The sequence below is a fragment of the Bos indicus x Bos taurus genome, chromosome X (assembly GCF_003369695.1).
Source record: "Bos indicus x Bos taurus breed Angus x Brahman F1 hybrid chromosome X, Bos_hybrid_MaternalHap_v2.0, whole genome shotgun sequence".
NCBI classification, from domain to species: domain Eukaryota; kingdom Metazoa; phylum Chordata; class Mammalia; order Artiodactyla; family Bovidae; genus Bos; species Bos indicus x Bos taurus.
The window spans coordinates 35,735,697-35,757,145 of record NC_040105.1 but is presented as its reverse complement, the minus strand read 5'-3'; the positions used below and the strand labels follow the sequence as shown (position 1 = coordinate 35,757,145).

General features: G+C 37.7%; 1 protein-coding gene across 2 annotated transcripts in view; it reads right to left on the bottom strand.

Annotated features, from left to right (window-relative positions):
- The window catches only part of CFAP47 (cilia and flagella associated protein 47), a 504,014-nt gene that overhangs the window by 182,992 nt on the left and 299,573 nt on the right, over positions 1–21,449 (bottom strand). The gene's annotated exons all lie outside the window — the stretch shown is intronic.

The following is a 21,449-nucleotide window of genomic DNA, read 5'->3' as shown; positions in this document are numbered from 1 at the left end:
TCAATGCTGGTTCTTTCCTTCCAAGCAACACTATTTCTCTGAAAGTCACCATTTTCTTATTCTCCATGAAGTGAGAAAATAGTTATAAAAATCTCTCAACCCTAAAGTAGGATGCACTATAAGAATATAATACAAGTTTCACTGCTAAAGTCAAATTATTTAAGTTATAGATAAGAAACAAGTGATAAAAGATACTTAGAAGCCTAATTCTGTGAAGGAAATTCTCTGAAATCAAGAAAACAAATCAAGCTTATTAACCAACGGACTGGACACGTATTATATTAATTGGCTATAATGTTAATTCACTCACATTTAACACTTCAAATGTTAAAAATGGCAAACCTGTTTTCAAATACACTGAAGTCTATATGCCAAGAAAACCAGTCATTGCTATAAGAACATTAGTTGCTTTAAATCATTTAAAAACATATTCAGGATGTGTATGCATGTGTTACACATATTATAAAATATATTCATCATATTGGAGTAGGAAATGGCAACCCACTCCAGTATTCTTGCCTGGAAAACCCCCTGGACAGAGGAGCCTGGTAGGCTACAGTTCGTGGGGTCACAAAGAGTCGAACACAACTGAGTAACTGAGCATGAGCATTCATCACATATTATATAGAACACATTGTGTGTTGTATATTGTATATTATTTGTTATATATAGCAACATACAATATACGCCTGGTGGCTCAGACAGTCAAGAATCTGCCTGCAATGCAGGAGACCCAGGTTCAATCCCTGGGTTGGGAAGATCCCCAGGAGAAAGGAATGGCTACCCACTCCAGTATTCTTGCCTAGAGAGTTCCATGGACAGAGTAGACCGGTGGTATATATTATTTATGTATAAATGTCATATTTTTATGTTGTATATTAAGAAACACTGATAGTGGATTACTCTTGAAATATATATTATATCTAAGCAAAGTTCAAGAGACTCAGCAGGTCTAAGGAGGATACAAAGGCTGTCAGAATGTTGTTATTTTTATTCTGTCCTATTCAAGTACAAATATAGTGTTAGAATACATTTTTTTTTCTTGTCAAAAAGGACTCCGGGCACATCTTATCATCTGTTGTTCATTGATTACTTTCATTCTGAGAGAAGTATTTGAATTGTGGCAACATCATTAGAACAAACTAAAGATAATTATTTGATTAAAGTTTGTTGTTTTATTGTCAGAAAGGAAGAAACCATACTTTTCTCTTGCATGAACAGATCGAAATGAAAATATTTAGCTCAGGTAATTTAAATAAAATTAAACTGCTTAGAATATGAAATTTAATCAGCAGGAATTATTATTTTCATCAAAGATAAAGAATAACTAGCCATTTCACGGTAAACAACAATTGAAATGCACAAGTTCAAGTATAAAGCTGCTATCAAAAGCTTTATGCTATACACTATTTCCTTTTCCCTAAAAATATGCATTTTCTATTGATACTGAGTCTGAAAGTGAAAGTCAAGGACATCCTTAAGTGCACATTTCCCAACTCATGAAATGTTCATAAGCAAAGACCCTAAGGAATATGCCATGCAACCCCCTCTCCATTACAAGTCCAAAAAGAAATTCATAATAGAATTTATGGAAATGATGGTTTTGATGTTGAAGATATATTGATAAAATAACATTTCTTTTCCTTAAGCATCTGAAATAATTTAATTCATACCAGAAAAAGAATAGAAATATTGTCATATATTATCAAAAAGAAGCTACTTGTGGATTAAGGTATTCATCAAGCAGTATCCACATCTCCTTAGATGTGAAATAGCAGAGATAGAGACTTGTTATATTTAGAAATTTGGAAATTTTACTGGCTACACTGTGCCATCTCAACATCATTCTCTTTTAGGGACATGTTTTCTCAAAGTCCTTTCCAATTCTTCTCTGTAGCAGATGTCATCCATGTCCTGCCATGTCTCCTTGGCATTTAAATTGTTGCTGCAGGCCAATGGCTTTATGGAAAACAGATCTTTCTCCCTGAGGGCTTTCGCTAGTCATAGGGAGGTGCTTAATCCTTGAATCCATCAGGCCAGAAGTGGCTGTTGCAGTTGTGGTCCTCAACAAATAATGTATCAAACTGGTGGCAAAATAACCCAGCTTCTTTATCCTTTGGTTGGAATAACTGTGAAGTGAATTCTACACAAACTCATAGACAGCCTGAGGACAACCAAACCCAAATTGCTCTCAGTGGCAACTGCTCATGAACACTCCCTGAACTGGCTCCTTCTCTTTGCTGTCTCTCACTCTCTCACACTCCTACCTATGGTTCTTGAGATCACTTCTCAAACTACTGCTCTCAAGACCTGGTCTTGGTGTCTGCTATTAGGGATCTCCAACCTAACACGTACCCTTAGACCAAGGAAAGAGAGCTTGCTATCCATGGCCTCATGCTTTCTAGGGCCTTACACTGAATATCCTCTGGCACTGTCTCTCTGGATGTGCATGGAGTACATGGGCCCACTGGGACAGGCCCACGTGCAGCCCAGACCCATCCATGTTCTGGGTTTAGGGCATGTCACAATTTACAGTTCAAAGTGCTTTGATCCCATTTCCAGTGCCTGCACAGGACTCCTCCCTATGTTGATCCTCCTGTTGGAAGACTCCTAGAATTAAAGAATAACTAAGAGGTGGCCACTAAGGGGAAGATATTGACCAAGATTGATTATGTGGGTTAAAATACCCACAAATTTGTACACAAAGCCTCTTACGATACATGTTAGAGTTGAAGAAAGAGAATGGGGTTGGCACATGCCCAGGGCCCAGCTATCCTGTGTTGTCATGTCTAGCTCAAAACTCTAAGGAGACCAAGAATTCTAAAATCAAACTCTGTCTTCTAGTTTGGTAAAAAGCTTAATTTCTCAAGGTGGAATAATAGATTATATTCTACTTAAAACTTTGTTAGCCTGATTTAACAATTTAAAAATTTTGATATCTGGTACATGGGATTCCATTTGAACTTTTGACTTGGGCATGCAAATGTCAGGGACAATCTAGACCTGTCCTTTCCATCCTTAGTCTACTAAATGTAGCTCACTTGTGGCCTTTTCTTTACAGGTGATTCCAGTAACTATGGGAGTTGCCAGGGTTCTGTAATTAAAGATAACCAAATATATCTAAATTTATCAGATTATAGTTTCTAAAGAAAATACAGGAACATAAAGAGTGAATCTCTCTAATGAAAAAATATCTAATTTTATATAACTTGAGCTACTGAGGAAGTCTGTAATCTACAGTTTTTAAAATAACCCATAAAAATGGGCATCTAGCACATATGATCTAGCAATCCCACTCATGGACATGTATCTGGAGAAAACTCTAATTTGAAAAGATACATGCACCCCAGTGTTCACAGTCATGCTACTTACAATAGCCAAGATAGGGAAGCAACCTAAGTGCCCATCAACAGTTGAATAGATAAAGAAGATGTGGTGTGTGTACACACACACACACACACACACACACACACACACACCCCCAATGGAATACTACTCAGCCATAAAAAAGAATGAAATAATGTCATTTGCAGCAACATGGATGGATCTAGAGATTATCATACCAAGTGAAGTAAGTCAGACAGAGAAAGACAAATGTCATACAATACTACTTATATATATATATATATATATTTTTTTTTTTTTTTGAAGTCAAGTTCTTAATCTAATTTAAACTAAGGAGTGAGATTTGATTAGTAGCTTCTAAACATTTCATTTCTTGGCTTGGGGCTGGGTGGGGTGGAGGGGAGTGTGTCTGAATATTACCTAAAACAGAATCTTAATACATAAGACAAATTAACCTAGAGTCAATCTGGTTGAAATAAGATGCTAGAAGCTCCCATTCACTTCTGCAACCTCCAAATAGACAAAACAAAGCACTTTAGAAGAATGTTAAGGCTCTAAAAAATATAATTTGATTAGCTGATCTCTTGGGTTTCTTTCTGCTTTAACATTCCATGATTATTTAAAAGTACATCAGAAAAGTGGAAGGGACTAAAAGTATAATAAATTGGTCATTATTTTCCATAGCTAATTATATAGGTATATAATCAGCAAACAATAGTCAGAAATTCTTAATTCAGAAAATGAGGTATCAAGAGACTGAATAAATTTATGATACAAATTCATTTGTAAGATAAACTTATAATAAACAGATATCTATTTGTTGCAAATTAATATATGAGCAATTATGCATGCTTAGTCACTCAGTCATGTCGGATTCTTTGCAACCCCGTGGACTGTAGGCAGCCAGGTTCCTCTGTTCATGGGGATTCTCCAGGCAAGAATATTGGAGTGGGTTGCCATGCCTTTCTCCAGGGGATCTTCTCAACTCAGGGATCGAACCCAGGCCTCCCACATTGCACGAGGATTCTTGGGCAAAAAACTCAAAATGATAAAGACTCACACTCAGTTCAGTTCAGTTCAGTCACTTAGTGATATCCGAGGCTTTGCGACCCCATGGACTGCAGCATGCCAGGCTTCCCTGTCCATCACCAACTCCTGAAGATTACTCAAACTCAGGTCTATTGAGTCCGTGATGCCATCCAATCCTCTCATCCTCTGTCGTCCCCTTCTCCTCTCTCCTTCAATCTTGCCCAGCAACATGGTCTTTTCTAATGAATCAGCTCTTCACATCAGGTGGCCAAAGTATTGGAGTTTCAGCTTTAGCATCAGTCCTTCCAAAGAACACCCAGGACTGATCTCCTTTAGGATGGACTGGTTGGATCTCCTTGCAGTCCAAGGGACTTTCAAGAGTCTTCTCCAACACCACAGTTCAAAAGTGTCAATTCTTCGGCACTCAGGTTTCTTTGCAGTCCAACTCTCACATCCATACCTGACTACTGGAAACACCATAGCCTTGACTAGACAGACCTTGGTTGACAAAGTAATGTCTCTGCTTTTTAATATGCTGTCTATATTGGTCATAATTTTTCTTCCAAGGAGTAAGTGTCTTTTTATTTCATGGCTGCAATCACCATCTGCAGTGATTTTGGAGCCCAAGAAAATAAAATCTGTCACTGTTTCCATTTTTTCCCCACCTATTTGCTGTGAATTGATGGGACCAGATGCCATGATCTTAGTTTTCTGAATGTTGACCTTTAAGCCAACTTTTTTCACTCTCCTCTTTCACTCTCATCAAGAGGTTCTTTAGTTCCTCTTCACTTTCTGCCATAAGGGTGGTGTCATCTGCATATCTGAGGTTATTGATATTTCTCCCGGCAATCTTGATTGCAGCTTGTGTTTCATCCAGCCCAGCGTTTCTCATGATGTACTCTGCATATAAGTTCAATAAGCAGGGTGACAATATACAGCCTTGACGTACTCCTTTTCCTATTTGGAACCAGTCTGTTGTTCTATGTCCAGTTCTAACTGTTGCTTCCTGATCTGCACACAGATTTCTCAGGAAGCAGGTCAGGTGGTCTGGTATTCCCATCTCTTTCAGAATTCTTCACAGTTTATTGTATCCACACAGTCAAAGGCTTTGGCATAGTCAATAAAGCAGAAATAGATGTTTTTCTGGAACTCTCTTGCTTTTTTGATGATCCAGTGGATGTTGGCAATTTGATCTCTGGGTCCTCTGCCTTTTCTAAATCCAGCTTGAACATCTGGAAGTTCATGGTTCACGTATTGTTGAAGCTTAGCTTGGAGAATTTTGAGCATTACTTTACTAGTGTGTGAGATGAGTGCAATTGTGTGGTAGTTTGAGCATTCTTTGGCACTGCCTTTCTTTGGGACTGGGATGAAAACTGACCTTTTCCAGTCCTGTGGCCACTGCTGAGTTTTCCAAATTTGCTGGCATATTGTGTGCGGCACTTTCACAGCATCATCTTTCAGGATTTGAAATAGCTCAACTGGAATTCCATCACCTCCACTAGCTTTGTTCGTAGTGATGCTTCCTAAGCCCTGCTTAACTTCACATTCCACGATATCTGGCTCTAGGTGAGTGATCATACCATTGTCATTATCTGGGTCGTGAAGATCTTTTTCGTACAGTTCTTCTGTGTATTCTTGCCACCTCTTCTTAAGATCTTCTGCTTCTTTTAGGTCTATACCATTTCTGTCCTTTATTGAACCCATCTTTGCATGAAAATTTCCCTTGGTATCTCTAATTTTCTTGAAGAGATATCTAGTCTTTCCCATTCTATTGTTTTCCTCTATTTCTTTGCACTGATTGCTGAGGAAGGCTTTCTTATCTCTCCTTGCTATTTTTTGGAACTCTGCATTCAAATGGGTATATTTTTCCTTTTGGCTTCCCTTCTTTCCACAGCTATTTTTAAAGCCTCCTCGGACAGACATTTTGCTTTTTTGCCTTTCTTTTTTTGGGGATGGTCTTGATCCCTGTCTCCTGTACAATGTACAGTGTCTCCATCAGGCACTCTGTTCATCAGGTACTCTATCAGATCTAGGCCCTTAAATCTATTTCTCACTTCCACTGTATAATCATAAGGGATTTGATTTAGGTCATACCTGAATGGTCTAGGGCTTTTCTCCACTTTCTTTAATTTAAGTCTGAATTTGTCAATAAGGAGTTCATGATCTGAGCCACAGTCAGCTCCCGGTCTTGTTTTTGCTGACTGAGTAGAGCTTCTCCATCTTTGGCTGCAAAGAATATAATCAATCTGATTTCAGTGTTGACCATCTGGTGATGTCCATGTGTAGAGTCTTCTCTTGTGTTGTTGGAAGAGAGTGTTTGTTATGACCAGTGCGTTCTCTTGGCAAAACTCGATTAGCCTTTGTCCTGCTTCATTTTGTACTCCAAGGCCAAATTTGCCTGTTACTCCAGGTGTTTCTTGACTTCCTACTTTTGCATTCCAGTCCCCTATAATGAAAAGGACATTTTTTGGGGGTATTAGTTCTAGAAGGTCTTGTAGGTCTTCATAGAACCATTCAACTTCAGCTTCTTCAGCATTACTGGTCGGGGCATAGACTTGGATTACCGTGATAGTGAATGGTTTGCCTTGGAAATGAACAAGCAATGGTGAATGGTGGGTCTTAGAAAATGATACAGATCCACACTAATTACTGACAAATTCAATGTTTGAAATGTAAACTTAAAAAATAAAATCAAATTAAAAAAAAAGAAAAGAAAGTAAAAGTGAAGTTGCTCAGTTGTGTAAAAAAAATGAAATATTGGTTAAAATGGATTTTATCACTTCAAAAGAGGCTAGCTGAATTACTTTTGCTTTTTTATCACAAGGGAGATCTAAAATAATATAATATTTAAGTGTGAAAAAAAAGAGATAGGAAGAAAGCAGGAAAGGGAAAAGGGAAAAAAGAAAGGGAGGTGGATAGGAAGTTGGAATTGAGGAAGGAAAATTTGGGGGGATGCTAAGAGAATGACATGTGATCTTCCTTCCTAGCCAACTCCAAATGGCTGAGAGAATCGCATTTGTCTTCCCTTGAAGTTTCTAATTATCTGTTAGCAGAAAAGACTGGTATGGAGTTCTCTGTCAGATTTTACTGAAAGGCAATATGTACACATTTCCCAAGGTTCCCTAAAGCACAGGAAAAAGACCAGAGAGGGATATCAAACTGCTATAATAAGTAAATGTCAGGAACTGTCATTATATCCAGCACAGTCAAGCTATTAATAGGTTTAATAGGTAGAGGAATATGTAATCTTATTGTGTTGGTCAAGTCGAGAAGAGTCTTACTAATGTCTGTTGCCTTGATTTATCAATTATTGACAGATGTACAATAAAATCTTCTACTCTAAATGTGGATTTGTTCATTTTTTCTTCCATACTTGCTAAATTTTGCTTTGTAAAATTTCAGATTAGTGATTAGGTGGGAATAACTTCAAAATTTTTTTTCTACATGGGAGTATTCCCTTTTAAATTAATTATTTGTCTTAAAGTCAAGTTATTCCTTTTTTATTTTTATTTTTTGGCAGCACCATGTGGCTTGTGGGCTCTTAGTTCCCTACCAAGGATGGAATCTGGATCTCCAGAGGGAAAGCCCTGAGTCCTAACCACTGGACCACCACAGAATTCTCTAATGTCTACCTATTTTATATTTCTGCCAGCTACTTTTTGATCAGTGAATACCTGGCATAAATTTTTAGGTATTTTATAAGGCAATTTTGTAAACAGCATAAAGCTGTATTTTGTTTTCCACTGTGAAAATATCAACTTTTACATTTATCATGATTAATGACATTTATTTTAATATCTTATTTTGTGATTATTTTATTAATCACCACTCTTTGATTCCAAGTTTTTCTTCTGAATTCAATTTCCTTTATTCATAAGAGAAGATCCTCCTTTGTTCTTTTAGCAACTATCTGTGAGTTTTAAATTATCCCGATTTTACTGTTGAATTGAAAATATTTTTCATTCTTATTCTTGAGTGATAGTTTACTGGGATTTAAAATCCTAGGCTGACAGTTAATTTGCTTCAGTACTACAATACCATTGTCTTCTGGCTTCTCTTGTTTCTGTTGGTAATTCTGCCTTCCGTATAATGTTTGTTCCTTTGAAAATAATATGTCTTTTTCTCTTCACTTCAGAATTTCTCTTGTCTTTGCCATTCTACTGTTTCACAACAACCTATTTAAGTGTGAATTTAGATGTCACTCTTTTATCTTCTAGCATTTAAAAAACAACTGTGTTTTTTCTTCTTTCATTTGTTTTCATAAATAGGAGAGGGTTATCTTTCCTAAGTAGTCACTCTTACAGGGTCTCACTCCCCTTTCATTTTATAGCAATCTCTTAGATCTAAATGTGGAGGTAACTCAATCCATACCCTTGGGTCAATTTTCTGTATTGAACAAGCATCAGTGTGTTAGATGTAGGGGGGAATATTTTCTTATATCCACTGGCAATTTTCAAATTACTTAGGAGAAAATTTACATCTTAGAAAAGTTTACAAATGTTCCTATTATTGAATAAACTCTAATCCCACCAAGAACATGCACCAAAAATCACTTGGACTGTCCCATCTCTGTCACCATCACCATATCTACATGCTAAAGTCTATACACACTTACAATAGAATGATGTTCTACATTTTCCTCTACAGTTACAGTCATTTTAAGTTCAGAGGGTTTGTTTTCTTAAGACAGGTGCAAACAAAGAAGTATTAATAGAGGATCACCCTGGAAAGCATTTCTCATGTATTCATTCATTAGAAAGATATTTTAAAACACCTACTATGTACCAGGAGGAATGCAATTAGGAGGCAGCTTCCTAGTTTTCTGGTAGGTTGCAGACAATAAACTTCTGAGGAAAAGGGAGGTCATGGGACTAAAATGTTTCCTCTTTATACCTAATTTATGTTTTAATTGAGCATGAGCCTATGGAAGGTATTAAATGTGTTTTTCAATCAGGCCACATCAGCTCAGTAATTACTGGGAATTCCTCATATGATTTATGCAAATTGATGGCTCTTATCTTTCCTTTCCATTGATATTGAATTTCTGAATTTCTATATGTCTTTACAGATCATTTAATGGAAAATTAGGAGAGAGCCTATCATGGAATTGTAGCTTGCCAGTAACTCTTTTTCATATAACTTTTTTCAGAAGACAAAATTTCCAAAAGAAAAGAACTAAAATAAGATTTCACCTTCTAATTAACCCCTCCATGGGGAAAGAAGCAAGGGATTGCAGATAGCAAATTAACTGTGTGTTTTGCATTTTCAACTCTGAATACCCTAAACTTTCTTTAATTGTCTTGTACTAAAATAAAATGTTTTGAACAGAGTTGAGTTTTAAATTCTCATAGATTGATTTACTAAGTGTATAAATTAGTCTCAATGAACTTTTAGCAAGCCAATACAAAGTACATTGTCTAGGACTTAGATCAGGGGAAAAGTTTTTAATAAAGCATTTTATTAAATGCTTTCCTAAGTGGACTGCTGCACAGCATATAGCATATGCCCACTATTGAACAGCTAATAGGAAGAATATGACATGGCTTAGTGTTCACATTTTTCATTACTTGCAGGCTTTATGTCCTCCACAACTATAAAACAGTAAAAGGCAAAACTGTAAGACATTTATCAAACTGAAAATATCTTACATTAAAACTATAAGAATAAAAAAGTACACACAGTTGTGGATATTATAATTATTTTGAGCTGGTTATGCAAATTATTTAACTTGGACTATACTTTCTTGGATAATATAGGATACAATCACATCTCATTGCTGCATGGTGCATAGTAGAAAGAAAGAAGCTAGAGCTGGCAAAAATTGAAGTATTAGGACAGAACACATACTGATAACTGAACAAGCTATAAAGCCTGACTATCGAGGACAAATATGGGAAGGCAGCCAGATAAGAAAGGCATTTCAGTCAAATAATAGTTATGACTGGGATTTTTCAAAAGTGGGAAGTTAAATTATAATCAGGTAAGTGGTCCAGTGAACTTTCAGATGTTCAAGCTGGTTTTAGTAAAGGCAGAGGAACCAGAGATCAAATTGCCAACATTTGCTGGATCATCGAAAAAGCAAGACTTCCAGAAAAACATCTATTTCTGCTTTGTTCACTATGCCAAAGCCTTTGACTGTGTGGATCACAATAAACTGTGGAAAATTGTGAAAGAGATGGGAATGCCAGACCACCTGACCTGCCTCCTGAGAAACCTGTATGCAGGTCAGGAAGCAACAGTTAGAACTGGACATAGAACAACAGACTGGTTCCAAATAGGAAAAGGAGTACGTCAAGGCTGTATATTGTCACCCTGCTTATTGAACTTATATGCAGAGTACATCATGAGAAATGCTGGGCTGGAGGAAGCACAATCTGGAATCAAGATTGCCGGGAGAAATATCAATAACCTCAGATATGCAGATGACACCGCCCTTATGGCAGAAAGTGAAGAGGAAGTAAAGAGCCTCTTGATGAAAGTGAAAGAGGAGAGTAAAAACGTTGGCTTAAAGCTCAACATTCAGAAAACTAAGATCATGGCATCTTGTCCCATCACTTTATGGCAAATAGATGGGGAAACAGTGGAAACAGTGGCTGACTTTATTTTTCTGAATTTATTTTTCTGGGCTCCCAAATCACTGCAGATGGTGACTGCAGCCATGAAATTAAAAGATGCTTACTCCTTGGAAGGAGAGTTATGACCAACCTAGACAGCATATTTAAAGGCAGAGACATTACTTTGTCAACAAAGGTCTGTCAAGTCAAGGCTATGGTTTTTCCAGTAGTCATGTATGGATGTGAGAGTTGGACTATAAAGAAAGCTGAGCACCGAAGAATTGATGCTTTTGAACTGTGGTGTTGGAGAAGACTCTTGAGAGTCCCTTGGACTGCAAGGAGATCCAACTAGTCCATTCTGAAGGAGATCAGCCCTGGGGTTTCTTTGGAAGGAATGATGCTAAAGCTGAAGCTCCAGTACTTTGGCCACCTCATTCGAAGAGTTGACTCATTGGAAAAGACCCTCATGCTGGGAGTAACTGGGGGCAGGAGGAGAAGGGGACAACAGAGGATGAGATGGCTGGATGGCATCACCGACTTGATGGACGAGTTTGAGTGAACTCCGGGAGTTGGTGATGGACAGGGAGGCCTGGCGTGCTGCGATTCATGGGGTCGCGAAGAGTCGGACACGACTGAGCGACTGAACTGAACTGAACTAAAGATTAACTGCAAGGGGAAAAGAACATTAGGAAAGGCAAACAAAGGAGTAAATGTAGAAAAAACATAATAGGTTTAAAAAATTAAAAATTAAAAGTATAAAAAAGAGAAAATAAAAAAATGGAAGAAGAAGGAAAACGGGGGGGGGGGGGTGTGGGAAGGAAAACTCCACAGAATTGCAGAAGCCCAAAGTAGAGGCAGAGGTTCATAACCACAATAAAAAGTGTGACTGAATATACACATATACATATACACCCATAAGCAAAATCAAAACCGTCCAACGAAAAATAAAGTACAATAGACTGACTTGGTGAACAAAGGATACCAAAAATTATATCTGCCAGAACAAAATTAACTAAAGCACAAACTGGAAAACAAAACTACAGTAAGGGGCCAATTGGGGAATAAAGCAATGAAAATAAAGCTAACAAATATGTTGACAGGAAAGGAAAGAAAGAAAAGAAATAAAGAATAGATACACAGAGTTAAGCAGTGGTAGATAAAGAAGATTTATATACATTAAAGATTAACTGCAAGGGGAAAAGAACAATGGGAAAAGCAAACAAAGGAATAAATATAGAATAAATAATAATAGGTTTAAAAATTAAACTTAAAAAAAGAGAGAGAGGAAAACTCCACAGACCTGCAAAAGCCCAACGTAGAGGCAGAGGTTTGTAACAGCAATAACTGTTACAATACAATACAATACAATACAATAACTGTGACTGAGGAAAAAAAAAGTTCAAAAGCTTAATTAGATTTCATAGTGCCAATAAAATCAACAACTGCAACAGAGGTGGAGGGGGGAGGAAAAGAAAAATCCAAAAAATCTGCAGAGCGTGTCAAAACATAAGAATAATAAATGTTTTCCTTGAGTCACTGCTCTCAGAGTCGTTTCCCTTGCTTGCAGTCACAGTCCATCTCACCTCCCTAGCATGCCCTCTAGCACTGTGCTGATCTCTGGACTTGCTGTAGAGGAAGCTCAGATTCTAATCTGGTCCTACTCCTGTGTGTTCTTACCTCCAATGTCCACAGCTATCTGGACTAGTGTTTTTTCTTTTGTGGGAGTTCTCAATGATCTTTTATATATTCCATAGACACAGAGTCTACCTAGTTGATTGTGTGGATTGAATCTGCAGCTGGTACATCTGGTGGGAAGGTTTTGGGTCTTCTTCATAATCTACACTGCTCCTGGATTTCAACTGTGATTTTATTTCCACCGCTGTATGTGGGTTGTCCACTGGGGTTTGCTCCTGAAGCTGCCCTGGAGAACTTGGGTTTGCCCCTGTGAGGGCCAGGTGTGGAGGTGGTGCAGCTGCTTGGGCCACAGGGGTTCTGGCAGCACCAGGTACTCAAGGGAGTTGGTGGCTTGGGCAGCAGGAAATATAGTGCTCTAGAAGGATTGGTCAACCAGTATTGACCAATACACTCCAGTATTCTTGCCTAGAGAACCCCCCTCCAGGGGGTCGCAAAGAGTAGGACTCAACTGAAGCGACCCTTCATGCACAGATGGAAGACTTTTTTGCCTGTGGCAGCTCTACCCCAGTGAGGCTGAGCGTGAAGGTGGCACAGCTGTTTGGCTTGCAGGGACCCTGGTGGCGCCAAGTGTGCAGGGACATGGACTGCCTCTGCCGCAGAAGTTACGGCCCTATCAGTCTTTTTTTCAGTTTCTTATAGCTTGTGATCAGAAGGCCTCTTTGGCCAGTCTTTCTCTGTAGTTCTGCCCGTTTGGGCATTTAGAATGTTCCCTTGCCTGGGGTCCTTCTCTGTTGTTCAGTGTGTCAGGCACATAGAGGGGCCCCCTGGCTGGGGTCCTACTCTGTAGATCAGTGCATCAGGCATTTAAAGGAGCACCCTGGATAGGGTCTTGCTCTGTAGTTCAGTGCATGAGGGATTTGATGGGCCAGCCTCTCTATTGTTCAGCTGCGGATGCTGGCCCTGTGGGGAGAGAGAGGCTAAGGTGATGGCTCCACTGCCTACGCGTGACTCAGCAGTATCACCTTGCTTCCATGGCTGCCAGCTTTCCTCCATTGTTCCCATCACGATCTCCCCCCTCACATCCCCTCCATCCGTCTCTCCACAGTCAACAGAAGCCCTCGCCCTGGGATAGCTCCACACTCCCCAAACTCCAGCTCCCAGCTGCTGCACCTTCCAGGGGGCCCTCATCCCTATCCAGGGTATGTATGGCTTCAGCAAGGACTGTCTGATTCTCATTTCATTTAGGCTGCCACATATCAGCTGTTTCACTCTCAGCCTTAAATGTTTCTCCTCTGACTCAGACAATTGTCCCAATGTGGGGATTGGACCCCTGCTTCAGTTCTCCTACCCGATGAGGGGAGATCCAGTCCTACTAACACTTCTGCTTTTCCCCCAGGTTCCTTCATCCTACCGAGTTTTGTGGTTATATATATTCTTTTCCTCTGGTCAGGTACTCCTGTCCTCTCTCAGCTGGTGTTCTGCATGCACTTCTGTCTGAAGGTGTATTCCTGATGTATCCGTGGAGAGAGATGTACTCCACATCCACCTACTCCTCCGCCATCTTGTTCTTCCCTGAAATCTATTTTTTATTCTATCTGAAATATATTTGTGGTTATTTGATATAATGCAAGGATATAGGGTTTATTTTTCAAAGTATACTTAATAAATTTCAAGAAGGATGTTAGGTCCATTTTATTGCAACAATTTTATAGTTTTTCTCATATTGAAGGATAATTTACGCATTACAATAATGCACTTAATTTTTGTAAAAATGGGTAGAACTACATAGTATAGTGTTAGTTATTACTAGTAAATGTTTACTATATGTTTACAATCACTTTATAAGATCACTGTCATGGAAGTATTTAGTGGATGCTTGTGAACTGCTGCTGCTGCTAAGTCGCTTCAGTCGTGTCTGACTCCTCGTGACCCCATAGACAGTAGCCCACCAGGCTCCCCCGTCCCTGGGATTCTCTAGGCAAGAACACTGGAATGGGTTGCCATTGCCTTCTCCAATGCATGAAGGTGAAAAGTGAAAGTTAAGTCGCTCAGTTGTGTCTGACTCTTTGCAACCCCATGGTCTGCAACCCACCAGACTCCTCCATCCATGGGATTTTCCAGGCAAGAGTACTGGAGTGGGGTGCCATTGCCTTCTCCGTGCTTGTCAACTACTTGACTGCTAATGGGTAAATATTACAAAATTAGGAAAACTGGAATTAGATGGGGGAAGGAGAAAAGTAAAACAGTATTCCTACAATATGCACTTCCAACATGTCTGCCATGTACCCCTTGGGAAAGAAGAAGAAATTGGGTCAATACAAAGTGCTAGAAACTGAAGTGATCACCTTTAGGAATGAGGGTTGTGTTCTTTTTAAGTCAATCAGCAAAACCAGTTGAGAGCACTTTGAGTGCCCTTGCACATAGTTTTTACGGGTGGCACAAAACATATAGGACCTTCATCATTGCGGAGGCGACTTAGATAAGTGCTCCTGGATCCACTGGTGTCTTCCTGCTTGTTGTCATTGTTTAGTTTCTAAGTCATGTCTGACTCTTTTGCACCCTCATGGACTTAGCCCACCAGGCTCCTCCATCCATTGGATTTCCCAGGCAAGAATACTGGGGTGGGTTCTCAGTTCCTTCTCCAGGAGATCTTCCTGACCCAGCAATTGAACTTGCATCTCCTTCACTGGCAAGTAAATTCTTTACCACTGAGCCACCAGGGAAGCCCCTTCCTTATGTCTATTTATGATCCATTTTTATTCTTTGTGTTCATAAATTTCAATATCCACAGAACCACAAGTGGATGAGATTTTAAGTCAACATCTACAACCAAGGAAAAGTCCAGGTTTGTAGCCTGAGGTTTTCACAATTCGGCGGGGTGGGGGGAGTTCTTCAAGAGAAATAATGCAAAATTACAAAGACGAAAGTAGGTACAGGGTCTGGGAGGGTGAAAAAAAAGACTCATAAAGTTTATGCTCTTTTAGTGTCAGAGTAAGTCTGACCATCTAACATCACTAAATGTTTCAGTAATATTTTATGGTCAGATTTAATAATTTGTATGCCTAGAGGTGAAGTGCTTTAAGGGTGATGAGCTTAGAATATTATATTACTAATAGCCAATATTTATTAGGTATATCATAAAACATAAATTCTTAATATATGTTATTTCATTAAATTTGAACCAAAGAGAGAAGAGAGACATGTGATTATATCTTCATTTGTGAAGTGATGGTAACACCTGCATGTTAAGTGGGAGTAAAGAAAAGGAAGTAACAGAAACTTTAGGACTACAAGATGAATTTAATATATGGGCTCAGAAGAAAGAAGCTTCAAGTAGTGTGCCCAGATTTCTAATATAAGAAACACATCAACTCCCACCATCTGACACGAAAAATATTATATAATGAGGAACAAATAAATGGAGAATAATAATGCACTCATTTTGAATTTGGGGGATATACCTCTAGATTTTTCTATCTATCTACTTGGACATATATTTGCATATATATCTAGGTATGCATGTCTAGTCTGCCTCTGAATATATAAGTTGAACAATACTATAAAGCAATTATTCTTCAATTTAAAATAAATTAAAAATGGAAAAATATATTTATAAGTTGAAAACAGAAGGAAAAGGGTAGGAATAGATAAATATTGATGACATTAATGGTAATTATAACCATGGGTGTATATAAAATCCCCTATGGGAGGGGTAAAAAGTAGTAATAGCCCCATTAGGGCAAGAAGAGTCTTGAAGAGTCCCATATTGATGAGGTAAACAGAATAATCTACAGAGACTAAGAAGAAATCTTGTCAAGGGGATGGAGAAGAAATGCAAGAAACAAGGATAAAACCTTGATTTCAAGTGTCTAGAATTCTAAGAACAGATGCTTAATCATCCAGGTTAAAACACTATAGTTATCTTGTAAGATATAGACTGAGAATGGTCCGTTGAAAGCAACCAGCTGTTTTGCTCCAGTGGTAGCATAAGCCAGATTTGAGAAGCTGAGAATGTTACACACAAAAAGAAATTGCAAATGCATATCCCTCTACTGGGAAGTATGTTTACCAAGGGAAAGGCATGCATTTCTTTAGGTTTTGAAGTTTGAGAACACTTGAGAGACAAAAGTGAAGGAACTACTACTCTCAGAGAAGACAGAGCTATGATAAATGATGGAGAAGAAAGAGCCCAAGAACAGGTTCTGTGATAATAGATACTTGTAGCAAGGCTGATAGAATAGATTCCTATTACTCAGAGGCTGGGGTGAAAACAATAAGAGGGTTAAGGAAGAGTAAGTAGCTCCTATTCCTCCACGAGAGAGGAGATGCAGCCATTTGTCCAGGGGAGGCTGGAGATGGGGAAAAGACTGGAGTGAAGAGGGTATTTATAAAGACTAATAACAGTGTGCAAAGATTGCTGTGAGAAATGCAAGAGTATAGAGATTAGCAAATAAAAGAATTAATGCCTAAAAAGGGTCTGAGACATAAATATATACCAGTAGGATTAAATGAGAAAATGTATACAAACCAACCCTCACAATGCTTTATATATTGTCAGTGCTCACTAAACATTTAGATCTACCCCAGTCCACTATCATAAAGGGGTCACAGGATCTCTGAGATCCGTGAAATGCGACAAGTGATGTTTCTTTTCAAGGGGAAATTACTGTCATATATGCATATCTATTACATCTATAGAGATTGATGTACCTACTATATGCACACGCACTTTCCTTACAGCTTCATTTCCTTCTGATGAAAGTATTATAATGTTACATGGTAGAGTGGGAAAACATAATTCTTCTCTAAATGATGGGGCTGAAATAATATGGATTTAGGTAGATTATTTTAAATAATTTTGGTGATAGCTGTGTAATCAGAACTGTGGAATTTTCATTACAAATTTCAAAAAGGTAAAGACTGATAGGCAACATTAATATGAGAGGGCAGAAGGCATACATTTTTAATACATCAAAAGTAAAACTTCAAGAGATTACTTTCACCCCTTTCCTGAAATTCGCAGGAACACTAGGCTATTTCCATTCTTCACATAAACACTTCTCATTACTTTCTTTCTCTAATCCATCCATAAAAAACTTTGTTTTTGAATTTATTTATTCCTAGGAATTCTCTGGTTTGTTCTCTTCAAATTCAAATGAAGAAAAGTGAAAAAAAAAAAAACAAACAAACAGAATTATCTGGTTTTTTCTATTCAAAAAAATAAGTTTTCTAAACCCTTAAATCTAATATTCTTTGTTTCAAATTCCAATAGAAGCTTATTTATTAACATAAAAATACTTACATTCTTTTCCTTTTCATTAATCAAGTCCACTGCTTCAAAATAGAATGTACATTGTTAAGGGTATATATGTTACTTGACCTGCCACTATCCTGAGCTAGAATACTGTGTTTTTGTAAACATGCATTACTTAAATGTGTGCTGAAGGAAATGAAAACAGAAACTAGGGTTGAGAGCTTCGTCTAAAAACTTAACCACATAGACAAATAAGTTATACATGAACCATCACTCAGAGAAGGCAGTGGCGCCCCACTCCAGTGCTCCTGCCTGCAGAATCCCATGGACGGAGGAGCCTGGAGGGCTGCAGTCCATGGGGTTGCTGGGAGTCTGGCACGACAGAGCGACTTCACTTTCACTTTTCACTTTCATGCATTGGAGAAGGAAATGGCAACCCACTCCAGTGTTCTTGCCTGGAGAATCCCAGGGATGGGGGAGCCTGGTGGGCTGCCGTCTTTGGGGTCGCACAGAGTCGGACGCGACTGAAGTGACTTAGCAGCAGCAGCAGAACCATCACTGGTTAATTACACTGTAAAAGTTTTATGCACAATTATTTAAAATTGTTTGCCATGTCTTTTGAGAAAAAATGTGATTTGATTCAACATCTTGAGATATAAGTTGGCCCCCCAAAATTGATTTTAAATGATTTCTTTGAAATTATTTGAATAATGACATCTTTGCTTCATTGTATTTTCCGACTCACTGGTCAAAAATAAACATTGAAAATAAACAGCAGAAATGTTCTTAAAAAAAAAAAATTGTTTGCCGTTCTATTTTTTATTAATTTTCACAATAATCTTCTTACTAAAATGGACAGTTAACAGTTTATATGAAAGATAAATATTAGTCTTAGAAAAATATGTGAGTGAAAGACTTTTAAATATAAATCAGTCATACTTATTTATAATTAGACAGCATCTTAATATGCCAAAGTATTCGTAAGACTATCCGGTGAGTTTCATGCAAGTCTATACTATGTATCCTCGTTATCTGTTTTCTCAAAATGAATTCCTTTTTAAAATTTTAATTATCTTCTATAATCAATTGTATTAATTCTGGTTATATTTGTGAGCATACTCTATGTAAGCACTTCTCTATCAATACTTATCCCATTGTATTACAAGGGCTGCTCATCTGTTAGTTCTTCAAAGGGATGAAAATGGCAATTTTCATTATTTTGCCCAAAGGAATTCATGCTCAATAGTGTTGTTAAATAAATAGCTGAATAAATGAATGGCCTGGACAGACAATACTAGCCAAGTTTATAATGCACACAGCTTTATCCAGTTATCTCAAAAGGGAATAAAATGTTTATGAAAATAAATTCTGCACTTAAAAACGTAATAGCACAGAGTTGGACACAACTGAGCGACTTCACTTTCACTTTTCACTTTCATGATTTGGAGAAGGAAATGGCAACCCACTCCAGTGTTCTTGCCTGGAGAATCCCAGGGACGGGGGAGCCTGGTGGGCTGCCGGCTACGGGGTCGCACAGAGTCGGACACGACTGAAGCGACTTAGCAGCAGCAGCAGCAGCAGCACATAGAAAAGCTGAATGTGTTAAAGATTAAGAAAAAAGACAACAACTTAACATGAAAGGTCTCAAACTGAGAGCTGGCCAGTCAAGCTCACATTTCTTTATCTAGCTCAGAATCTTATCTTTGCTTTTGAAATTTAAGTATGTAAACAGGGCATCTCTTCTTCAGCTTGTCATAGGTCTCATCATCCCTACTGCCACAGACCAGACCCCATTCATAAATACTTGTTACCTGCCTGACCACTTGGCATTTGAAACTGGGATCTCAGATCTCCTAGGAAGGCAAAGTGAACACATTACTCTGTTCCTTGTCATTTGTAATCATCCTTTCAGCTTTAGAAAAAATTTTAGAATTAAAACAAAGCCATAGGAAAATAACAAATAAAAAGCCCAAGAAATTATATTTCTATTATTATCCACCAACTTGGAAAAAAAGTGGCAGAAAAATGTAAAAGAATTTTGAATACTTTAGGCCAACAAAATTCAATCAAGAATAATTAGATCATTTGAACAGACCAATCACTAAAAGTGAAAAAGAATTTGTAATTAAAAAACTCCCTACAAACCAGAGTCCATGACCAAATGGCTTCACAGGCAAATTCTACTAAACATACAAAGAAAAACTTACACTGATCCTTCTCAAACGCTTCCAAAAAACTGAAGAGGAGGGAACACTCCCAAAAGCATTCTATGAAGCCATCATCACCCTGATACTAAAACCAGTCAAAGACACAATCAAAAAAGAAAATCATAGGTCAATATTTTTCATGGATATAGATGTGAAAACTCTCAACAAAATATTAGCAAACCAAATCCAACAACACATTAAAAAGTATCATACTCCATGACCAAATGGTATGCATCACAAGTACATAAGAATGGTTCAACATACACAAATTACAATGTAATATACCACATCAAAAAAGAAAGAAGAAGAAAAAAAAAAAAAAAACACTTGATCATCTCAATTGGAAAAAAAAATTTGAAAAATTCAATACCCACTCATGATAAAAAAAACTCTTACCAAAGTGGGTATAGAGAGAACATATATCATTATAATAAAGTCTATTTATAATAAACCCACAACCAATATAATACTCAATGATAAAAAGATGAAAGTGCTCCTACTATAATCTGAAACAAGACAAGCCTGCCCACTCTGACCACTTCTCTTCAAAACAGTATTGCAAGTCCTAGCCACAGCAATCAGAAAAGAAAAAAAGAAATAAAACGTGTCCAAATTGGAGGGAAAATGTAAAAATCGTCATTACATACAGATGATATGATACTAAATATAAAAAACCTGAAGACTCCACACCATTAACTACTAAAACTGATAAACAAATTCAGCAAGGTAGCAGGATACAAAGATTAACATACAAAAATAGGTTGCTTTTCTTTACCTCAACAATGAATTTCCAGAAATGGAATGTTAAAAAAAAAAAAAAGCAATATCTTTTAAAATCACACCACCAAAAATAAAATATTTGGGAATAAACCAGATCAAGCAGGTGAAAGATTTATATGTTGAGAACTATAAAACATTAATAAAGGAAATTGAAAATGAATCAAAAAAATGGGAAAATAACCCACACTCTTGGGTTGGAAGAATTAAATACTCTTTAAATGGCCATACTACCCAAAACAATAAACATATTTAATGTGATCTCTGTCAACTTACTCATGACCCTTTCCACAAAACTAGAACACATCATCTTAAAATTCACATGGAACTACAAAAGACCCAGAATTGCCAAAGGAATCTTGAAGAAAAAGAACAAAGCAGGAGGCATAACCCTTTCAGACTTCAGACAATACTACAAAGGTAGCATGATATGGGCACAAAAACAGACATGGGGTCAATGGAAGAGAATAGAGAGCCCAGAAATAAACCCACACACTTACATTCAATTAATTTCTGACAAAGTAGGCAGGAGTATACAATAGGAAAAGACAGTCTGTTCAGCAGGTAGTGTTGGGAAAGCTGGATAGCTGCATGTAGATCAATGAGGTTAGAACACACCCTTTCTGTATACACAAAAATAAAGTCAAA